Below are 25,418 nucleotides of genomic sequence, written 5' to 3' on the forward strand. Positions count from 1 at the left end.
CCCAATCTTCATTCATTGTTTTCACTAAATATTTATTTTTCAAATGTCCATTTCCATAATCTTATCCACTGCTTGACATACAGGACCCTATTTTTCATCGTATTGCTAACTATTTCACAAACAAATTTTTTCTTCTTCTATGTATCTAATATCGAAACCTCTGTTCTTCGTTGTATAACCCACATCTTCCCGCCCACTTCTTTATTTTTGTTAGTTTTGCTAATTGAATTTCATTTATATTCGACATTATTTTATAAAATGTGGCATTCATATATTTGTTTTTCACATACCTTTTAACTCTTCAACATCCATTTCTTTATTCTTCATTCCCTTGGTATGTTCACGAGATCCCAGTCTTCATTTATTCTTTTACAAAGCATTTCATTTTCGAATTTCCATCTTGCATTACCTTACCCACTGCTTGACATCAAAACCTAATATTCATCGTCTTGCTAACTATTTCACAAACAAATCTCTCTTCTTCATCTTCCATATATCTAATATCTTTATTTCTCTGGTACGTTGTATAACCCACCACTTCCCGCCCACGTCTCTACACTTGTTAATTTTGGTACTTGAATTTAATAGACTTATTTGCCAAATTTTTTTAAAAATCTTACATTCATATATTTATTTTTCACGTACCTTTTAACTGTTCGACATCCATATCTTTATTCTTTATTTTCTTGCTGTATATATGAGATCACAATCTTCATTGATTTTTCTTACTAAGTATTTAATTTTCAAATCTCCATCTTCCATTATTTTAACCACCTCTTGACATCCAAGACCCAATTCTTCATTTCCTTGCTAATTATTTCACAAACAAATTTCTCTTCTTCTTCATCTATATATCTTATATTCAAATCTTTATTCCACGGTTTATAACCCACCACTTCCCGCCCACATCTTTATTCTTGTTAGTCTTCTTATTTCAGTTTCAGAGATATACATTATTTTACTCATCCCTTGATATCCAGGAGCTTCCTCTTCATCGTCTTCTTAACTATTTCACAAACAAATCTTTCTTCCTTCTTCTGTATATCTAATGTCGAAAGCTCTGTTCTTCCTTGTATAACCCACCACTTCCCTCCCACTTCTTCATTCTTGTCAATTTTCCTTCTTGAATTTCATATATATTCGACATAATTTTAGAAAAATCTGGCATCCATATATTTTTTTTCACTTACCTTTTAACTGTTCCACATCCATATCTTTATCCTTCATTCCCTTCCTATGTATATAAGATCCCAATCTTCATTCATTGTTTTCACTAAATATTTATTTTTCAAACGTCCAATTTCCATAATCTTATCCACTGCTTGACATACAGGACCCTATTTTTCATCGTCTTGCTAACTATTTCACAAACAAATCTCTCTTCTTCATCTTCCATATATCTAATATCTTAATTTCTCTGGTACGTTGTATAACCCACCACTTCCTGCCCACGTCTCTATTTTGTTAATTTTGGTACTTGAATTTAATAGACTTATTTGCCAAATTTTTTTATAAAATCTTACATTCATATATTTATTTTTCACGTACCTTTTAACTGTTCGACATCCATATCTTTATTCTTTATTTTCTTGCTGTATATATGAGATCACAATCTTCATTGATTTTTCTTACTAAGTATTTAATTTTCAAATCTCCATCTTCCATTATTTTAACCACCTCTTGACATCCAAGACCCAATTCTTCATTTCCTTGCTAATTATTTCACAAACAAATTTCTCTTCTTCTTCATCTATATATCTTATATTCAAATCTTTATTCCACGGTTTATAACCCACCACTTCCCGCCCACATCTTTATTCTTGTTAGTCTTCTTATTTCAGTTTCAGAGATATACATTATTTTACTCATCCCTTGATATCCAGGAGCTTCCTCTTCATCGTCTTCTTAACTATTTCACAAACAAATCTTTCTCCTTCTTCTGTATATCTAATGTCGAAAGCTCTGTTCTTCCTTGTATAACCCACCACTTCCACTTCTTCTTCATTCTTGTCAATTTTGTTTTTGAATTTCATATATATTCGACATAATTTTAGAAAAATCTGGCATCCATATATTTTTTTCACTTACCTTTTAACTGTTCCACATCCATATCTTTATCCTTCATTCCCTTCCTATGTATATAAGATCCCAATCTTCATTCATTGTTTTCACTAAATATTTATTTTTCAAATGTCCAATTTCCATAATCTTATCCACTGCTTGACATACAGGACCCTATTTTTCATCGTATTGCTAACTATTTCACAAACAAATTTTTCTTCTTCTATGTATCTAATATCGAAACCTCTGTTCTTCGTTGTATAACCCACATCTTCCCGCCCACTTCTTTATTTTTGTTAGTTTTGCTAATTGAATTTCATTTATATTCGACATTATTTTATAAAATGTGGCACTCATATATTTGTTTTTCACATACCTTTTAACTCTTCAACATCCATTTCTTTATTCTTCATTCCCTTGGTATGTTCACGAGATCCCAGTCTTCATTTATTCTTTTTACAAAGCATTTCATTTTCGAATTTCCATCTTGCATTACCTTACCCACTGCTTGACATCCAAAACCTAATATTCATCGTCTTGCTAACTATTTCACAAACAAATCTCTTTTCTTCATCTTCCATATATCTAATATCTTAATTTCTCTGGTACGTTGTATAACCCACCACTTCCCGCCCACGTCTCTACACTTGTTAATTTTGGTACTTGAATTTAATAGACTTATTTGCCAAAATTTTTTAAAAATCTTACATTCATATATTTATTTTTTGCGTACCTTTTAACTGTTCGACATCCATATCTTTATTCTTTATTTTCTTGCTGTGTATATGAGATCACAATCTTCATTGATTTTTCTTACTAAGTATTTAATTTTCAAATCTCCATCTTCCATTATCTTACCCACTGCTTGACATCCAGAACCATATTATTCATCGTGTTGCTAACTATTTCACAAACAAATTTCTCTTCTTCTCCTTCTATATATGTTGTATTGAAATCTTTCTTCCACGTTGTATAACCCACCACTTCCCGCCCACATCTCTATTCTTGTTAGTCTTCTTATTTCAATTTCACAAATATACACGACATAATTTTATAAAAATCCGGCATCCATATACTTATTTTTCACGTACCTTTAAACTGTTCGACATCCAAATCTTTATTCTTCATTCCATTGGTATGTACATGAGATCCCAATCTTCATTCATTCTTTTTCGTAAGTATTTAATTTTCAAATCTCCATCTTGCATTATTTTAACCACCTCTTGACATCCAAGACCCAATTCTTCATTTCCTTGCTAATTATTTCACAAACAAATTTCTCTTCTTCTTCTTCTATATATCTTATATTCAAATCTTTATTCCACGGTTTATAACCCACCACTTCCCGCCCACATCTTTATTCTTGTTAGTCTTCTTATTTCAATTTCACAGATATACATTATTTTACTCATCCCTTGATATCCAGGAGCTTCCTCTTCATCGTCTTCTTAACTATTTCACAAACAAATCTTTCTCCTTCTTCTGTATATCTAATGTCGAAAGCTCTGTTCTTCCTTGTATAACCCACCACTTCCACTTCTTCATTCTTGTCAATTTTGCTTCTTGAATTTCATATATATTCGACATAATTTTAGAAAAATCTGGCATCCATATATTTTTTTCACTTACCTTTTAACTGTTCCACATCCATATCTTTATCCTTCATTCCCTTCCTATGTATATAAGATCCCAATCTTCATTCATTGTTTTCACTAAATATTTATTTTTCAAATGTCCAATTTCCATAATCTTATCCACTCCTTGACATACAGTACCCTATTTTTCATCGTATTGCTAACTATTTCACAAACAAATTTTTCTTCTTCTATGTATCTAATATCGAAACCTCTGTTCTTCGTTGTATAACCCACATCTTCCCGCCCACTTCTTTATTTTTGTTAGTTTTGCCAATTGAATTTCATTTATATTCGACATTAATTTATAAAAATGTAGCACTCATATATTTGTTTTTCACATACCTTTTAACTCTTCAACATCCATTTCTTTATTCTTCATTTCATTGGTATGTTCACGAGATCCCAGTCTTAATTTATTCTTTTTACAAAGCATTTCATTTTCGAATTTCCATCTTGCATTACCTTACCCACTGCTTGACATCCGAAACCTAATATTCATCGTTTTGCTAACTATTTCACAAACAAATTTCACTTCTTCTCCTTCTATATATGTTGTATTCAAATCTATCTTCCACGTTGTATAACCCACCACTTCCCGCCCACATCTCTATTCTTGTTAGTCTTCTTATTTCAATTTCACAAATATACACGACATAATTTTATAAAATCTTACATCCATATACTTATTTTTTGCGTACCTTTTAACTGTTCGACATCCAAATCTTTATTCTACATTCCATTGGTATGTACATGAGATCCCAATCTTCATTCATTGTTTTTCGTAAGTATTTAATTTTCAAATCTCCATCTTGCATTATTTTAACCACCTCTTAACATCCTAGACCCAATTCTTCATTTCCTTGCTAATTATTTCACAAACAAATTTCTCTTCTTCTTTATCTATATATCTTATATTCAAATCTTTATTCCACGGTTTATAACCCACAACTTCCCGCCCACATCTTTATTCTTGTTAGTCTTCTTATTTCAATTTCACATATATACATTATTTTACTCATCCCTTGATATCCAGGAGCTTCCTCTTCATCGTCTTCTTAACTATTTCACAAACAAATCTTTCTCCTTCTTCTGTATATCTAATGTCGAAAGCTCTGTTCTTCCTTGTATAACCCACCACTTTTCTCCCATTTCTTCATTCTTGTCAATTTTTCTTCTTGAATTTCATATATATTCGACATAATTTTAGAAAAATCTGGCATCCATATATTTTTTTTCACTTACCTTTTAACTGTTTCACATCCATATCTTTATCCTTCATTCCCTTCCTATGTATATAAGATCCCAATCTTCATTCATTGTTTTCACTACATATTTATTTTTCAAACGTCCAATTTCCATAATCTTATCCACTCCTTGACATACAGGACCCTATTTTTCATCGTCTTGCTAACTATTTCACAAACAAATCTCTCTTCTTCCTCTTCCATATATCTAATATCTTAATTTCTCTGGTACGTTGTATAACCCACCACTTCCTGCCTACGTCTCTGCACATGTTAATTTTGGTACTTGAATTTAATAGACTTATTTGCCAAATTTTTTTAAAAATCTTACATTCATATATTTATTTCTCACGTACCTTTTAACTGTTCGACATCCATATCTTTATTCTTTATTTTCTTGCTGTGTATATGAGATCACAATCTTCATTGATTTTTCTTACTAAGTATTTAATTTTCAAATCTCCATCTTCCATTATCTTACCCACTGCTTGACATCCAGAACCATATTATTCATCGTGTTGCTAACTATTTCACAAACAAATTTCTCTTCTTCTCCTTCTATATATGTTGCATTCAAATCTTTCATCCACGTTGTATAACCCACCACTTCCCGCCCACATCTCTATTCTTGTTAGTCTTCTTATTTCAATTTCACAAATATACACGACATAATTTTATAAAAATCCGGCATCCATATACTTATTTTTCACGTACCTTTAAACTGTTCGACATCCAAATCTTTATTCTTCATTCCATTGGTATGTACATGAGATCCCAATCTTCATTCATTGTTTTTCGTAAGTATTTAATTTTCAAATCTCCATCTTGCATTATTTTAACCACCTCTTGACATCCAAGACCCAATTCTTCATTTCCTTGCTAATTATTTCACAAACAAATTTCTCTTCTTCTTCATCTATATATCTTATATTCAAATCTTTATTCCACGGTTTATAACCCACCACTTCCCGCCCACATCTTTATTCTTGTTAGTCTTCTTATTTCAGTTTCAGAGATATACATTATTTTACTCATCCCTTGATATCCAGGAGCTTCCTCTTCATCGTCTTCTTAACTATTTCACAAACAAATCTTTTTTCTTCTTCTGTATATCTAATGTCGAAAGCTCTGTTCTTCCTTGTATAACCACCACTTCCCTCCCACTTCTTCATTCTTGTCAATTTTCCTTCTTGAATTTCATATTTTTTCGACATAATTTTAGAAAAATCTGACATCCATATATTTTTTTTCACTTACCTTTTAAGTGTTCCACATCCATATCTTTATCCTTCATTCCCTTCCTATGTATATAAGATCCCAATCTTCATTCATTGTTTTCACTACATATTTATTTTTCAAACGTCCAATTTCCATAATCTTATCCACTCCTTGACATACAGGACCCTATTTTTCATCGTCTTGCTAACTATTTCACAAACAAATCTCTCTTCTTCATCTTCCATATATCTAATATCTTAATTTCTCTGGTACGTTGTATAACCCTCCACTTCCCGCCCACGTCTCTACACTTGTTAATTTTGGTTTTTGAATTTAATAGACTTATTTGCCAAAATTTTTTTAAAATCTTACATTCATATATTTATTTTTCACGTACCTTTTAACTGTTCCACATCCATATCTCTATTCTTCATTTTCTTGCTGTGTATATGAGATCACAATCTTCATTGATTCTTCTTACTAAGTATTTAATTTTCAAATCTCCATCTTCCATTATCTTACCCACCTCTTGGCATCCAGAACAATATTATTCATCGTGTTGCTATTTATTTCACAAACAAATTTCTTTTCTTGTCCTTCTACATATGTTGTATTCAAATCTTTCTTCCACGTTGTATAACCCACCACTTCCCGCCCACATCTCTATTCTTGTTAGTCTTCTTATTTCAATTTCACAAATATACATTATTTTACTCATCGCTTGATATCCAGGTGCCTACTCTTCATCGTCTTGCTAACTATTTCTATAAAAATCTTTCTTCTTTCTCTATATTTCTACTATCGAAATCTCTGTTCTACGTTGCATAACCCACATCTTCCCGCCCACTTCTTTATTCTTATTAATTTTGCTATATTAATTTCATATATATTTGACATAATTTTATAAAAATCTGGCATCCATGTATTTATTTTTCACGTACCTTTTAACTGTTCGACATCCATATTTTTATTCTTGATTCCCTTGGTGTGTACATGAGATCCCAATATTCATTCATACTTCTTACTAAGTTTTTAATTTTCAAATCTCCATCTTCCATTATCTTACCCACTGCTTGACATCCAGAATCATATTATTCATCGTGTTGCTAACTATTTCACAAACAAATTGCTCTTCTTCTTCTTCTATATATGTTGTATCCAAATCTCTATTCCACGTTGTATAACCCACCACTTCCCGCCCACATCAGTATTCTTTTTAGTCTTCTTATTTGAATTCCTAGATATATTCGATATATCAATAAAATTTTATATAACCCTAAACTCCACGAAGGTGCAGTTCATAAAAACTTCAAATACAGTACATAATTTATATGACCAGAAATACCGTTACGTAATATTTGATTTTAAATTATAAGAATTACCTTTACATAATTTTTGAATGTTTAAAACCAGAATTACCGTTACGTAATGTTTGAATGTTTACAGCCAGAATTATCGTTACTTTGTATTTGAAAGTATATCACCAGAATTACCGTTACGTAATATTTGAACTTATATGGCCAACATATCATTAAGTAACTCTTAAATGTTACCTTAGGTGTCATATAATTACTTGAAATAACACACTTTTGTGCACGTGTAATGCAGTAGTTCAAAAACCACCTAATGGTTTTACTTAGCCCACATTCGCTTATCACCGCAGAAGAATAAGGGTAAGTGCACTAGTATTATCAAACAAATCTGTTGTTTATTCAATAAAATGTAGCACATTTAATATAAAAAAATGATTGTTTGTATTAACACAATCCGAACGCTTTTCCACTGCAGTTGCTGTCGTAAAAAGAATCTTTTTTCTCAGAAAATGTTCCCTTTTTTAAAATTTTTCAGTACCATGCTATCTAAAACAGCCCCATATTTGCTAACCCTAATTACTTAGCCTCTCGCTGGTTGTCGAGTAACATGATGTCTAACTTTTGTTTCTTATTTCAAGAATTTAATTCAGATTTATAGAATGACCTTATGAGAATATACAATTAAAATATTTATACAAAACGTTATACCTGCAAATTGTATTGGCCAAATACCCATGAAATGTAAGGTTAGAAACTTTCAACTGCAAAAGTTTACTTTTTCTTCGTACAGTTCTGTTCCTACTTTAATATCTTGTTCCCTTAGTTACTATATGCAAATATTCAATAACATTATAGCTACATTTTATTGTTGTCTGTAACACTTTGTATTGGTTAAAAGCGTAACAATACTCGTCAATCAATTGTTGTAAATATGTGACGTAACCGAAAGAGAACGTGTGTGTTTTCTTATAGCAAAGCCGCACCAAACTGTCTGCCGAGTCCACAGAGGAGAATCGAACGACTAATTTTAGCGTTGTACAAGCGGGGGACCGAAAGAAAAAGAAGATGAAGACAGAAATGTAAAATAGATAAGTGAAGGATAGCAGTGGGAAAAGACAGAAGTGTTCAAAGCTGGGTTATAAAAAAGACAATTTCTCCTTTAACGCTAGTAAACAAATTGTACTTGGATTATAAATAAAAGATTGTTCCTCGCGATCACGTTTATAACGTTTTGCAGGGGTAGATTTCAGAGCAAGTTTTGTTTGTCGTCTGTAGATCTTTTACGTACACATGACTTTAACCTATTATACACATATAAAAATAGAAAGAACCACAAAATGTTTTATGATTAGATTAAAATACACAAATTGGTACTACTAAGAAACAAATATATAAAGTTGATAAAAACAAATTGTGAGATTATTTGATACTCTGGAATAAGTGTGTCAAAAGGGTTTTAGTTTACTATGTTTGATGTTCCATGTTTGTATAGGAAGTGTTCTGCTAAGAACCATTCAACAATAACATACAGTTACGTCACATGTTGATATGTGAATGATAGTGTTATTAATTCCTAACAAGTCAGTGTAGAATATCCTGTTTGTTGTCAACATTATTCATACCTGTTATTTCGTTATTTAAAAAGTTAATGTTGAACTTTGAACTCATCCGTAGTTTTTCAAACGCGAGAAAAGGATACCATAAACAGGAGACAGAGTTAAACTGATGGACAGACACTACGGCTCACGATATATATATATAATAGTAGTATATAATGTCCAATCATATTCAGATGTTGACGACAGCTGCTTTCAAAGTCGATCTTCATTGGTTGTTGTTCAGATCGAAGTGTGTAACATCATAAAACAGCAAAATAAAAAGTTTGTAGCAAATAAACCACAAAGAAAACTGTACGAAAAACAAGACACGAGTAATTAGTATATTAAGTAATAAACATTTATTAACAAATACAATCATAGGATTTGGGATTATGATTTAAAAATTAGTAAGTAAATTGTCTACTGGAGAAACACGTTAGAGTTTAGATATTAAACAGTCCCCAGCAAGTACAACAGCAAGTCTACGGACTTACAACGCTAAAATCAGGCGTTCGATTCCTCTCGGTGGACTCAGCAGATAGCTCAATGTGGCTTTGTTCTAAAAAAATACACATACGTACATGTTAACAAACATGAAAGTCTGGATTGGTTTCTTTCTTCTTTGTGACTTTACACTCACTAAATGTTACAAAATTATAATGTATGTCTGAGTAAAACTGTTCATACAGATTTATAATTATTTTTTACTTAAAGTTTAAAATATGATATGTTGATGCGCACTCAAAACCTGAAAGATGCTCACAAGTTGTGGAAGGATAAAAATCAGGTGTACTAAAAGATCAAAAGGTTAAAAAAGATACATTGCAGTAGATGATTAGTAATGGTTATTTTATAACTCACAAATTACGTTTTAGTTCCAGGTTAGTTTTAACCCCATATCATACACACAAGATTTCTTCTGACTGAAGTCATCCGAATTTCTCTTAACTCGAAGCTTGTATATATTTTATACGTATGAAGACCGTATGGTCTGTTATACTGACGAAACCAAACCAAATAGTAAGAGCTATTAAACATTTGGAACTTTCCAAGAAAACAATAAAACAGTTGTCTACCCCTATTCTTCCTTTACAGAAAATTCTACCTTTTCTACTTTTTATAAATTTATGTTTAGATTCATCCTAACCTTCTGAGCCCTAAAGAAATATTTTAAAAGAACTATCACTAAATACAAATATTCAGGTTATATCATCCAATAGTACCATTGTTATTCTTACCTGAAATGACTACTTAACCAAAAAATAATTATTCTTTACCACTCTACCAAATTTAATATCCTTAAATGATTACTTAAGGAAACATTACAAAGATGACCAGATGATTAAGGCGCTTGATTCGTAATCTGAGGGTCACAGGTACGAATCCCATCACACCAACCATGCTCGTCCTTTGTCCCGTGGGTTCGTGATAATGTTACGGTCAATCCTATTATTTTTTGGTAAAAGAGTAACCGAAGAATTGGTAGTAGGTGGTGATGACTGGTTGCTTTCTCTTTCGTCTAACACTGCTAAATTGAGGACGGCTATCGCATATAACCTTCATGTATCTTTGTGTGAAATTTCAAAATCAACAAAAATGCTTGAGAAAACTTAGTAACAAAAGTGTTGTAGACATTTGTCTGATGATGAGAAGACACCGGGTAAACCATCACAGTATATTAAGTTGTTAGCGTAATTGTTATGAAAATAATTATTATAAATTTACTAAAATCACGAAGTAAATGCAAAGTTAATTAATAATACAAGAACATAGTATCGACTATGTATTACTAATTGGAGCATTATATAGTGTTGAAGATATATATGTTTGGTAAGTCCAATATAAAGAATTAATAACGTCACATTTTCTAATCTTACTATAATATGGCATGTATATCTGTATCTATCAGTGTATGTGACCGAAACAATAAATAAGTTATGGCATATCTATCAAATGGCACCACAAACAAATATCTATTTAAAATATCCACTTTTGGTATTCTAGATTTAGACAATTACAAAAATAAGTACGATACGTATAACATTCCTTTGTTTGTCACAGATATAATTTTAAATATTCTTCTTGTAATAAGAACCTGGCTTTCACTAGGACTGAACCTGAAGGTTTGATTATATTTTAATGATGTAATTTATAAGTATAGTTTTAAGAAAAGAAAAACTGGTGGGTTTTCTTTAACAAAGTGTAGCACATTTAAGAGATACAAAATGACTGTTTGAATCAGCACAACCTGAACACTTTTACCCTGAAGTACTTGCTGTAAACTGAATCTTTTTTCTTACTTTTTCAAAGTGAATGTTACCAGTTGTCTGACTTTTGTTTCTCATTTCAAGAGTTTAATTTACATTTAAAATATTTATGCAAAACATTATACCTACAAACTGTAATGGCATAAGAACACGGGGAATACGAGGTGAGCAGCCTTTGACCATAAAGATTTTGTTCTTTCTTCGCACAGTTCGATTTATATTTTAATATTTCGTCTCCATAGTTATTACATACAGATATTTAATAGTATTGTGGTTCAACTTTATTGTTTTGTCTCACAATTTATATTGGTTAGAAGTGAAACAATACTGCTCAATCAATTGTTAAATTACGTAATGAAAGAAAGGGAAAATGAAAAGAGAAATATAAAACTGTAAAGTGAATATTTTAAAAGTAGAGTTACACAAAAGACAGTTTCTCTTAAACTTAGTTAACAATTTGTACCTAGAGTATAAATAAAGGTCGTTCCTCAAGCTCATGAATGTAACGATTTGTTGGTGTAAATCACAGAGAAACAAGTTTGAGATGTTTCTCGTCTGCAGATTTATTCTGCATATACAAGTTTAAACGTATATATTTGTTTGTATTACATGAAATATAAAAATAAAGAGAACCACGATTGTTTTCTGATTAGTTTGTTTTTAGCAGCATTTATTTCTGTGTTTTAAAGTTGAAAGGATACACAATTTTCTCGTTGTGATAAAAACAAACCGTAATATTGTGTGATACTTTACAATAAGTAAGTGTTAAAGTAAAAGAAATAATATCAAATGTATTGTTATTGTTTTTATGTTTTTGAACATCGGTTTAATTACATGTACCGTCCATTGTATCTGTTTGTTTTTGTATTTATTTCGTTAACGGGTATAGCTTCCATTGTATTTATCTTTTTTAAGATCTTTGGTTTACTGTAAGATAGAAACTTTAAATTGTTTTAGTTTTTATGTTTTATTTATATGCAAAAACGGCTCGTTTCGGTTGAGAAAATATTTTACATAGAAGAGCGAACAACGTTTCGACCTTCTGTGTAAAATATTTTCTCAACCCAAACGAGCCGTTTTTGCATATAAATTTCTCAACAAGTGGGTTTCTCGTCATCACTGATTTTATGTTTTATGTTTCGTTTCAGTATATTAAATGTTCTGCTCGGGTGGTTTTGTGTTGTCCATACGTATATAATGAACTGATGTGTTCTGAGATGTGAAAAGGTCTTCATACGTACACAGACACACATAAACTGGGTTTCATGTATTTAGTTACGTGTTATTGGGGAAAAACAAACATTTTTTTTTAATCCGTGATAACGAGAAAAACAACTTGTAAAGAAAAGTATATATTTTAAAACGGCTGGTATTGGTTGACAAATTTATTTATGTGAAGGAGCGAACAACTTTTCGACCTTTTTCGGTCATCGTCAGGTTCACAAAGAAAAAAAAAGTAACTGACCAATGGGGGCGTTATAATGTTACAGTCAATCCCACTATTCTTTGGAAAAATAGTAGCCAAAGAGTTGGTGGTGGGTGGTGATGACTAGCTGCCTTCCCTCTAATCAACGCTGCTAAATTAGGGACGGCTAGCGCAGATAGCCCTCGAGTAGCTTTGTGCGAAATTCAAAACAAACAAACCAAACCAAGTCAAACATGTCATTAAATGATGTCTTTCATGATATAAAACACTTCATTACACAAACAGTCTCTGACACTGACATTAAATACTAAATAAATATCTTTAGTTATTCTTTGGAACAGCTTGAACTTATTAATGACTCGTTTTGGTACAAATCAAAACACACATTTAGAGGGGATTACCTTTAACAGCGTTCTGAAGATCATGGTGTGGAAGTGTTTATGATTGTTTAATCTTTCCAAGGATTAACATGTTGCTATTGGTCCTTCTGTTGATTGACAACGTGAACTATTTCAAACGATGTGCTTCTGTGTCATCAGTGTAAGTTATAAACAACATAAAAACGTTAGTTGTATACTTCTGCATAATTTATCATTGAAAGAAACTAAACAAAATAAAGTAAAACAAAAAATATAATCTATAATACGGTGACATTATGGTGAGTTATCTACATTCTATTTGAGAACGGCTTTCATTGATAAGGAGAGAACAACGTTTCGACCTTCCTAGGTCATCTTCAGGTTAAGAAAGAGAGTTTGCAAGTGACCGTTGCTGGACACAAGTCTTCAGGACGAGAGTTTCAACAGGTGTGACAGTTATTAATTAGTATAGGTATAAAGATGTTCCTTTATATTGGTTTAATTTTGGTTTTAGTTTCTGTAAAAGTAGGGCATCTTTCATTTCACGTTTGTTTATATTTGTTTCCATACTTAATATCTGGGTGTTTTCTATGATTATGTTGTGTTTATTTGATTTGCAGTGTTCAAAAACGTGTGAAGGCGTTTTTTGTTGTTGTTGTGCTTTGAATCTAGTTTTCATTTTCCCGCTTGTTTCTCTAATATAGAAGTCAAAGCAATTATTGCATTGTATTTTATTGTTGTGTTTGTCAATGCAGTTTTTACTCATAACAGACTTTAGTTTTGTACCTGGTTTTTGAATAAATTTGGTGTTTACTGGAATGTTGTGTTTTGTTATAAGGTTTTTCCAAATGTTGATTATATTTTTTGCTGATGTCAGGAACATGTGGCATTCAGCAGCATGAGGTTTTGTTGTTTCTTGGGGTTTATTGTTGTTTGTTTTGGTGTGTGCGTATAATTTTTCCACGTTTTTTTTTCGGAAATTTGTCGATAAAACGTTGTTTTATTTTGTTGATTTCATAGTTAATTTTATCAGGTGAACATAGTTTGTGGTTGTGTTTATTTGGTTTCTTAATATGTTGTTTTGTTTTGTTTCATGTGCCGAGTCCCAGGGAATGTATAATCCAGTATGGGTGATTTTTTGTGGATTTCTGGTTTAAATTTCATTTCAGTTCTAGTGATCTTGAGGTTAAAAATGTTATTTGAGAGTTTTTTCTGTTCACAAGTGAACATATTGTAGGGGTGAATAGAGTTAACGTAATTGAAAAACTAAGTGTGTATTTTGTGTATGTGAATTCAGCATTTGTATCATCAACGCACCAGTACATTGGTGGGTGGAAGGCTGAATTTACCGCTTGAGATTCAGTCGGTGTTATAAAAATGTTGGCTAGAACTGTTGACATGGGATTCCCCATACTTAGGCCATTTATTTGTTGGTAGTTTTGGTTATTGAACATAAAGTTAATTTTGGTGGCAGTGAATTCTACAAGGGTTGCTAATTGGTTGCTGGAGATATGTATCAATCCCGTACCCATTTATACTGTCGTCCCTAAGACATTTGTACGACAACGGAGAGTTGAAAACTTTTTACTAACCAGAAGATGACTCAGGAAGGTCCAAACGTTATTCTCTGCTAATCAATAAAAGTGTCAATACCCATAACTGTCGTCCTGAGATACATTTTTATTTCAATTGAGTTTCTTGTCACCAGGAGTTATGTATATTTTCACTTATCTTTCAGATTTGACCGAAATAAGAGTTGTAAAGCTATTTTATTCTTTATTATTTTGTTTTATTTCCATGATGTTTTTATTTGACACTGGTTCTATCTATCCGTGAACCTTTATCACGAGATCAAGGTTTCCAGCGAGTGAAATTAATGTTTGATAATCTTGTATACATGTTACGAACACTCCTGAAAATATCAAAATAATACATATACATTAATCGTAAGATCTTTGTAGTGATGTTTTAGTACGTCTATCTACCCGACTAAAAGTTATCTATGAATATCTAATTTGCTTTGTTTTGTTTGGGGAGGCACAATGTCAAAGGTGAGCCATTAGTGGGCCTACTCCTTACGCAGTTAGTTATTTCGAGATTCTTAACCATCAAAAGGCATCGTTAGATATTGTAGATTCATTTATAGCCTCAACTGCAAGTACAATAGAAATCTATATCAGTCGAACCTATTGAAAAAATAAGTTTATTTAACACCCCCCCCTGTTCGACAGCTAAGACTATATATTATGCCAGTTTAACAGTTGTAAACATACTCGCATCACATGTAAAACACCTATATATAATTTAAAAATATGTGTAACTGACGCAGTTAAGTCTTTGAGAGCACCATATTAAAAGGATTTTAAGAGTAATCTAAGAATTCCAACTTAATACCTGATCTTCACATTATCGTTTCGTTTTGCTTTTATGATTTCGCCAGAGTGAAAATGTGATTAACATGTCGTCCTCTTCAAGAAATTACTACTGGAACAATACGTAACAAACGAGTTTTTCTTTAATCTTCCACTTAAACTTTCAAAAAAAATAGTAACAGATGATTAAACTAACATTACTATCCGGATGTTTAATTAAAAAAATTTAAGTCTATCATGACAATAAATTTAGAGTTAACATATTTGCATCTTCACGATAATTCTTCAGCGTTATTTCAGTTTTTCTTTAAATAAGAATATACAATTATTAGATCACGCTATTTCACTAGTGTTATCTTAAAATTTGCCATTCATCGTTGCCGATACGACGCCTTTAATCGTTCTTCTAATATCCAGAGTCTCAAACTCAAACTAACGTGGCAGGGATTTAGTTTAGAGAGAGAGAGAGAAAAATCAGAAGAGTTCTCTCTCCAACTGAGGTGTTCAAGAACGTTGTGGTTCCTCTTCGTCCCGTTTCGCCAGTTATTAGGATTTTTTTTTTAATTCTTTTTTTGGGTGGAGGATGTCACTAAATGTTGTCTTGGGTGGAGGCAAAGGCAGCACCGGAAATAATGGCCGGGTCTCGTCCCGAAAAGAAGAAATCAAGTAAATATAAACATGGAATCAATTCAATTCAAACTACCTAACTCAGGGTCTGGTAATAAAGTTGCCTGGGCTGGGATCTAGAAATCCAATGCCTTAGTATTTGCTGTGTATTGCCGGGAGTGCACCGAGAAAACCCACTTTCACAGGACAGACGCCGTAAGTTTCGCCTGTCGTGTGCCCGATATATCCCGAGTTCTTCTCTACCTACCTTTCAGCATACATTGTTGTACTCTTCCAAGTTGGTAACTACGCAACGAGTCGCGAAAAACGCCTTAAATAACACTCATGGGCCTTTTCACTGTATTCTAGAGCAACAAATAGAAAACATAGCTCTCATATTCTGACGCAAAGTTTTAACTTCTACATCTTTATTAAGCACCAAACGTATTTAAGAGTAATAAACATTTGTTTTTATAAAAGGTTCAAGGAAAATTGTGTGACATGCTTAACGAAAAGTTGAAAGAACATCCTAGAAATTTTGCGGAAGTGCACAACCATATAACAGCTATTACCTAACTTTTGTTTTGCGAGATAATATCCCGTAGCGTCATCTATTATCTCAAACAAGAACAAAAAGAAAAATCCTGTTGCATTATAGCGTCATCTATCATCAAGAATATTATTTATAAAAATATAAAAAGGAAAATCCTGAAGTATTAACTAAATTTAAGTTTTCCCGATATACAAGCCCAAACTATTTAAAAGTTGTCTTTTAAACAATTTAGAGTTATAATCAAATATATCAAAATCTAGTTTATTGTAAACTTGTTTAGACCTTGTCCTACGTGTTCAAAATTACGAACAAAGCTCTTTCAAATATTTGATTAATTTAAAAATTATTAACCAAAACTCAATCAACGAGAAAATGAACATACTTTTTAAATTTAAGTTTACTCGATAAAATAGGCAAAATAAAGCAATATTACTTTTATGTTTATTTCGGAAATATAGCACATTATGACAAAAATCACACAAAGTTCACACTTCTACGTTAGAAGTGCTTGTAATAATTCACCATATGATTATACAAACAAATCCACAACTCGCAATGATTTCAAAATATATTCTTTTTCAGTATAAGTACATTTAGTATTTCTTTCCCTCCGTACATTTTGTTTTACATATTTAACCACGTATTGTTCTTCTTGATGACAAAAAAACCCACTTGAAAGAAAAATGCATCTCGGAATGGTTAACTTGAAAATGTCTTTGAAAGATTGAAACGTTGTTCTCTGCTTTATTTTTTTTGTTTGGGAATTTCGCACAAAGCTACTCGAGGGCTATCTGTGCTAGCCGTCCCTAATTTAGCAGTGTAAGACTAGAGGGAAGGCAGCTAGTCATCACCACCCACCGCCAACTCTTGGGCTACTCTTTTACCAACGAATAGTGGGATTGACTGTCACATTATACACCCCCACGGCTGGGAGGGCGAGCATGTTTAGCACGACGCGGGCGCGAACTCGCGACCCTCGGATTGCGAGTCGCACGCCTTACGCGCTAGGCCATGCCGGGCATCTGCTTTATTAATAAAAATGTTAAAATGCATAGCAGCCATGTTAGTTAAAAGTATAGGAGGTTGTAATCTTGAGACATCCTGATCTCAGCTGAATATGTAACATATAATTACCCAGAGTTCCCAGTGATTACCAAGTTACAGATAAATATATTTCACTTGTAAAGGGTTCAACAATTCTTGTTTTAGGAATTTGATTTGGTTTTAGGACTTACAGTATCAAGATTACAACCTCCTTTACTTTTAAAGAGAAATAACCAATCAAATGGGTAACACTGGAAACTCTGGGTAATTGTATGTTACATATTCAGCTAAGATCAGGATGTCTCAAGATTACAACCTCCTTTACAGATCTATCTTTTTTTTTTCTTTTTTTCTTTTTTTACAGCCTTTCAGATAGTCTACGGTGACAACCCTGATAAACCTTATGGATATGAGAACCAAAGTGAAAAAGATCCACTACTTCGAACTTCTGAAGAACGTAAAGTTTAAGTTTCAACTTCAGTGGACTTGAAAAACTTGGTCTGTAACTTATTATTTACAAGTTTGATGATTATAGCAAATACTAGAGATATGAACATTGGTTACTATTTATCCAGACAAGTACTAGAAATCAGTAAAACGTGTGCATGCTATGAATCACGAGAAGAATTATACACTCTCTTGGCTAGAACACAGCATGACATATGAACTGTTAAAGCAAGAATGAAAATACTTGTTTCTTTTAATTTCAGTTTGGAAGTATATCAAGTTCACATGGTGTCATTCGTTACTAAGGTATAGTTTGTTCTTTACCTGTTTTTTTTCTTTAATTTTTGGCTTACTGTGTTTCTCCAAAGAACATTACAAGATGTAGCTTTCAGTAGGTTCAGGGAACTATGAGGAAGATAGCACCAATAAAGTTATTGAATGGTGAAGAAGGAAACATTACCGTGTTTTGTAGAAAGACCACAAGACAACCTTTAGAATCTTGACCGTATAACTTTGTTTCTGTTACTGTCATTAGTGAAAATATACAGTCTCTTACCTTACTGGACCTGTTCATTTTCAGGTCACCACTTTAGTTTCATTGGTCAATGGACTTTCAGAATTATCAGTACGTTGGAATGATCATATGGAGGTAGTGAGAAGATTTGTCACCAAACCAACACACTTCTGGTTTCGGTTCATGAAACAACATATCTTGGTTACATAGAGTTAGCCATAAACATTATGACGAGTTGTATGTGTGACTGCAATGCATCCAAGAGAAGAGAACCTAAAACTTTGCACACATAGTAAGGGGATAGTGTAGGTGTGTACTAAGGTACTATGTGTTAGATTTGACTCAAAAATGTTCTTTATCCTGATTATTCTGTTTGTAAAGGTCTATAGAAAAGTATCATTTTCTCTCTCTTACTCAGTACACTATTTTCAACATAAACTTGGGAACTCTAAACATTTGAAGTAAACTAAGTTTTGGAAACAGAAACAGAGAATACGGTAGAATTTGAAGACTGAAAAAGATTCAGATGAAATCACAGTGATAAAATAATCGAATCTGAGAAACTAAAGTAAATCCATTTGTTTTTAAAAAGGGTTGGACTGAATTAAGATTGGAAAATCGTAAAATAAAAAATCATTAAAGAATTGGTCCATTGGAGTAGCTATAGAATTAATTAAAATAAAGGAGACACTTAACTGGTATAGTAAAATCTTAGTGGATCCACTGCTAGATATGTTTTAGTACTGTATATAGAGTCCAGGTAAAATGGGTTATAACTAAAATATTCCTGGTTGACCAGGTATGATAATGATTGAAAATGTTTCATGACCAATGCTGTCAGTGAACAAAGGTCATGGAGTGACATTATTCACTGGACAAAGAATGTAAGTTGAAATTCTGATATGAGTATGCTTTATTTGTACACATTTCCACTAAATGATCAAGAAAAGAGATGTTTAGCATTACAGATATTAATTTTGAGGTAAAGAGGACTGGAAGGTTAAACACCAACCATCTAGCAGAAGAAGACTATTGTATTGTTTGAAATGGTAAGTGAGTTGTACCAGTGATGAATATTAGTAGTCTGTTCTCTTTATTGTACTTTTAAAATTAAGCAATAAGTTATCCTCTTGTAAACACTCTAAAACTCCTATATTTTGTTTTTCTTTAATTAATTTTTTTACCCAGTGTTTTCCTTACATCATTACAATATGAACCTGATTTGCATATTTATTTTCTGTTTTTTCTATTTATCATTTAACACTGAAACTTATGTTAGTGAACTTTCTATTTGTCTTTCCTACAAGAAAACATCTCTTAAATAGCAACTTCTATAACTTTTTAAGAAATAAAAATTCATTCAATGTTTTAGGAAAAAATGAAATATCTACTATTTCTAAACTTCTTGGTTCAGAGACGTCTCAAGAAATGTTTCTAGGAACAGAGGGTCAAAGTTAAGAGCAATGAATCTGCCATTACAGACAAGTGATTACAATCAGACTTGATCATTTATGATTTGTATGACTTGTTTAAGTCACACTGTAGATTTGTAACTATATATAGTCCATTACAGTAAATGTTGGTTTGTTATTTTCGGTTCTTAACCCTGCAGGAGAATTTCACCCTTCATGAAACAGCTGCTTATTTTGGTACAGTAATCTGAAATTACATAAAGCGTATTATTTCAATGACATTTACTGTATATGTATGCTAATAACAATACATCTCGTGGTAACCTGCTGCTGATATTACCAGCAAGCAGCAACAAGTTAATCCCAATCACATTATGTCAGGGCTTACAGAATGTCATCAAGACCGCATAGATTTCTTTGAAAACCTGACTGACAATTGCCGTATTTTATATCCAAGAAGCTGCTGTGGTAGTGACATTTTCCAATATTAAGCTACAAGGTTTTAAGTAAAGCTGCTGATAAACCTAGAAATTTTTATTGGAACTTATAATCAAATATTTAAACATAATAAAGGAAAATCAAAATTAATTTAATGCATCACTTCTTAGCTTGCACCCTGTTTTAATTACAAAACCTAAAATATGATCAAATGTTTATACCCTAATATTTTAGTGGTATTAAAAAGGGTAAACAAGTTCTTGCTTTTATGACCCTGATGTTATACACAAGAAACACTTTTACAGGGGCATAAAAACTGTCAATCTGAATTCCTTTAAATTTTTTCATAATAATTGCAGATTGTGAAAATGCAATTACAATTTTTATTGCAGCACAGCCTTAGTTTTCTCAACATTTCCAATTTGACTTCTTTTACTTCACAATGTCTTTCTGACCCTATCTAATGATATAACTGTGAAATACATACAGTAGTAAAACTTATCCAACTGACTGAAATACGAAGTGTACAAGGGCACTGAACATTTTGGAGTTGTTATGAGGCAAATTGATTTTTTGTTCAAAACTGGACTATTGGTCTGTCATCTAAGTTTCTGCCAGGACCTTGGCCTTGAAGATGCTGTACACTTCTCACCATCTGATACTTCAGCCTTAAACAGGGTCTTTCCACACTTCTCTAGTTCAGAGTCTGTACACTGGGTTCAACTGGCTCTACTTTTTGGGAATATACAGTTTGCCATTCTTCCTTTTGGTCTTCATATTTAGGTGGCTGAGTTCAGTATGTCATAGATTGACGTTGCTGTCTCCACTGATCAGCCCACCACACGATGTTTTATTACCACCTCTGTCTGTTACCTTTCTCTGAGTCATCTGAGGAAGGTTGATACTTCCAATTGGTTGTACTATTTTCATTGCCAAACATATTTTGTACCATACTTCTATTCCCTAGTATACAGATGGTTTAAAATCAGTTTGTTACTTTAGTTTTAATTTTCCCTTTCTCTCTTTGTTCTGATTTATTTGTTTTTGGTACTTCCTTAGTTTGGTGTTCATATCCCTCCATCTTATATCTAGGTGCTTTGTCTTGTCTATTTTTTTTATAGTTCTGTCCTTTGGGATTGCTCCCAACCCTTTGGAATCCAGGGTTTAAACTTCAGAAGTTATTTTTCTTTAGAACCAGTCCCAGGCTTTGGTCCTGTCAGTGCCTTCCTCTCTCACTTCATCTCCCAGTTTTCTTTATTCTCTAACAACCTGGGGTTTTGTATGTCCTATCTCATAATTTCAATCTTCTTTTTTCATACTTTACCCTTCAGATTGTTCTATTTTCTATCCACTTCTCACTGATCATCTGTATCTTCGTTATAAACAGAAGGAATTATAGAATCTATCTCCCACTCTACTCTGGATTTTTATTCTAGTCTTTTTGTTGTCCCCATAAAGTTGTGTGGTTCTTATCCTGTCATTTCTTTATCATCTCTGAATCTCTACATGTATCCTTTTCTGCTTCAACTGTTTAGGGTCACCATCTTGCATATTCTTCTTTGGGTGTATCAGACCATAGACATTTTCGCATCTCCTGCCAGTTTCAACATAGCACAGCTTTTCGTTGTTTGTCTTTGGCAATCTCACAGACTGGTATGTGAACTAAAAGTAACACATTTGTTTTCCATAACTTATATAATTATGCAGTTTCCTTTTTCTCTGGATTTTGCTTCCTACCAATTTTTATTCTCCAGTATACCCAGAAGATCGAGTGTGATGACTTTTGTTTGTTTTATTTTCCAGTCATTTTCATGTGGTTTATATACGTATTATGGTACCTTGATTAATGTGCACATTTCAACACATTGAAAATTCCTCATTGATAAGAAAATGAATGTAAGAAGGTGATAGTCATCTGAAACAATGTTACATGAAGAACAACATCTTACACTTCTCATTCCTGGTGCCATGGGAAACCACCAAGTTGCTGTCTTTACCTCACAGGTATTACTAAACAAAAATCTTAATTGAACACAAGAGAATGGAAAATATTAAACCCATCTCCTCCTTCTAAGAGGCCAGTGTTGAAATGAAAGTTTTCTGGGAATATGATTAACATTGCCAATTCTGAACTCTTATAAAAACAAAACAAATAAAACAGACAATTCTTTCCTGATCTTTCTGACTTCCAGTTAATTTTCTTTTCCTTGTCAAGAGACAATTTGTGCTTATATAGAGATTGTGTGATCTTCCCATTGGTAGAGGGCTACAGCAGTGTGATTGTCATAAGCTGTTGTAATGCACGTGGAAGCTTGTTCAGGGTTGATGGCATGTGGTAGTTGTATGTAAGTGAATAGCTCTTAGTGGTTCAGAGGTAAGTAGCTATACGAAAAACATTTTTACATGAGGGAGATTTTAACCCTGTCTCTTGACTATTGAACTATCCCAGAATGAGTTAAAATATGATGACATTTCTTGTCATTATAGTTTGTGCAAACTAAGTTTTACTCTGGACAAAAGTTTAAGGAAAATAAATATTGAATGTGATTACCAAGTTACAGATAAATATATTTCACTTGTAAAGGGTTCAACAATACTTGTTTTAGGAATTTGATTTGGTTTTAGGACTTACAGTATCAAGATAATTATACTCGCTATAAGTATACAAGTATAAAAGTGGAAACTTATTTCAAGACAATTTGAATTGCTATTGGTTGTGGAACATCTGTTATTTAGAAGGTTTGTTTGAAGTTCCTTCAGCATGAACCTTATTTAAGTTTCTAAAAAGCAGAAATTTCATACCTTCTATACTAATGTTAAATAGTGTTCCTGATGAAATATAGTGTGTATGTTGTTGTATATAAGATTTCTAAGACAAATGATTTTTTCTTTTTCTAAACTCTTTCTCATGATACTGATATTTGTTTTCAAAAAATATTTTACATTTGAAATGTTTACACCTAAAGTATTACGTCCCTTGAAATATGTTTTTCTGTAATAAAAGAGTAGGTATGCAGATGTATTTGGTTGTCAAAAATGTAAATGGTACAAAATAATGAAGGTACCAAACATTTATAATGAACATGTATGGAAATATACAGGATAAATAGAACATACATTTAAGATACTCTTTTAAATATAAATACTTTCATTGAGTTCTTCCATTTACGTGTGTGATAGGATTGTTGGTTTTAATTACTAAGAGAAGTTACTTGCAAACAATTATATACTTTGTAAAAACTAATGATACCATGAAATTCATTGTCTTTATCAATTTCCTCTACTTAAAAGTAGACAATTTCACAAATGTAATTTGATTTTTATATTTTACATAGAATTTAAAAAAGTGTTGTGATCTTCATTAAATATTTTAACTGTATAGTTGGCAGTGGTAATCTGCATAACCAGCAGTAGGATAAACTTAAAATGCAGACCAAATAATTTTCCTACGTACTCTGGAGCGAGGGGGTATACAAACAAAGAAGTGTGTGAAGCACCCAAGTAAAATATGAAAAATTACTTTGTTTTTATAACAGTCTAGCTCCCACTCAGTATACCTCATGTTCGATGACTGATATGAAAGTCATCGACATTGAGCCTGACAGTAAGAGGGAGTTGTTCAGTGATGGCATTAATCTTTACACTGAAAAGTGTGACACTCAAAACACAGCTCGAAGGGACTCCAAGTTCCTGTAGAAAAGAACAGGAAAGTTTCGAATCCACAGAAACTTGGAATTTCCTGTCTATTAAAAAAGTTTCAATAAAAATGGGCAAATGACCACATCACCCATATATATGGAGGTCTCGCAAAATGTCATATCTCCATGTTGTATCATAAGCATTTTCAATGTCAAAGAGTATTGATACAAGATGTCGTTTCAGAAAAGCTTTTCTGATTGACGTTTCAAGTAAAATCAGGTGGTCCACAGTGGAGCTCTGTTGTCGGAACCCACACTGGGTGGACGAGAAGAGGTAGCTTGATTCGAGGGACCCAGGCAACAGGTAGAGAAAACAAACAGTGATTGTACAACCAAAGGAAACACAGATGGCAACGGCCTTGAAGGGTGTGTCGAGTGGTGTATGTCAGGCAACTGTGACGTGACGTCTTTAAGTGACTGAACCTCTGTCACTGGAAACATCAGAGAGGGTTTGGAATGTACGGCCGTTCCATGCAATTAAGATAACCTGCCTTGATGGTGACAGGTGCACGTGGTGATGTAAATGTCAAAATGAGGATATTGTTCAGTAATGTAACTCCATCTTTGTGAGTGGAGATACGCCTCACTGCAGAAACTCGAGTGGAGTACCCAGCTAAAATCTCTGACTCGGGAATGTTCTTCAAATCCATCTCAACAAAAACTGTTGGATGTTTCCACTGATATGTCTCCAAATCAAAGTTTCTTTGCTGACTTTGGAGAGCTAGCAAGTCCCTTCTGAATAAAAAAGGAAGACATTTGCCCTCAAGGTTTCTCTGAAAGAGAATGTAGGATAAGAAAATGAGGAACAACTGGTGGTACAGATGTTGAAGATTGCTGATCAGAATCTTCAAGACGTAATTCTTTTCCTATTGACTGTTTTTCACTATTTTATTTAAATTTTTGTTTGGAGGATCAATAAGAGAAAAGAAAATTTTGGTGCCCTCTGACCCCACCCACCATAGAGCCCTATGAGGAGATGCACTACAGTGTCAAGCAAGGACACTGCAGCAACGACAGGGTTTTGTGAGTACTACACCCAAACACCTGCATCAGACACAAAGTCCACAACACCTGTTGAGAACCTTCAACACTGGTACCTGGTTGATCATAGCCCAAGTGGACCAGCTGATTGATCCAAGGGAGACCAACCCAAGGCTGCCTGTCTATAGGAATTCAAGGTCAAAGTGGTGTGTTATGGTTGGACCCTCAAC

This window comes from Tachypleus tridentatus, chromosome 2, assembly GCF_004210375.1.
Source record: "Tachypleus tridentatus isolate NWPU-2018 chromosome 2, ASM421037v1, whole genome shotgun sequence".
NCBI classification, from domain to species: domain Eukaryota; kingdom Metazoa; phylum Arthropoda; class Merostomata; order Xiphosura; family Limulidae; genus Tachypleus; species Tachypleus tridentatus.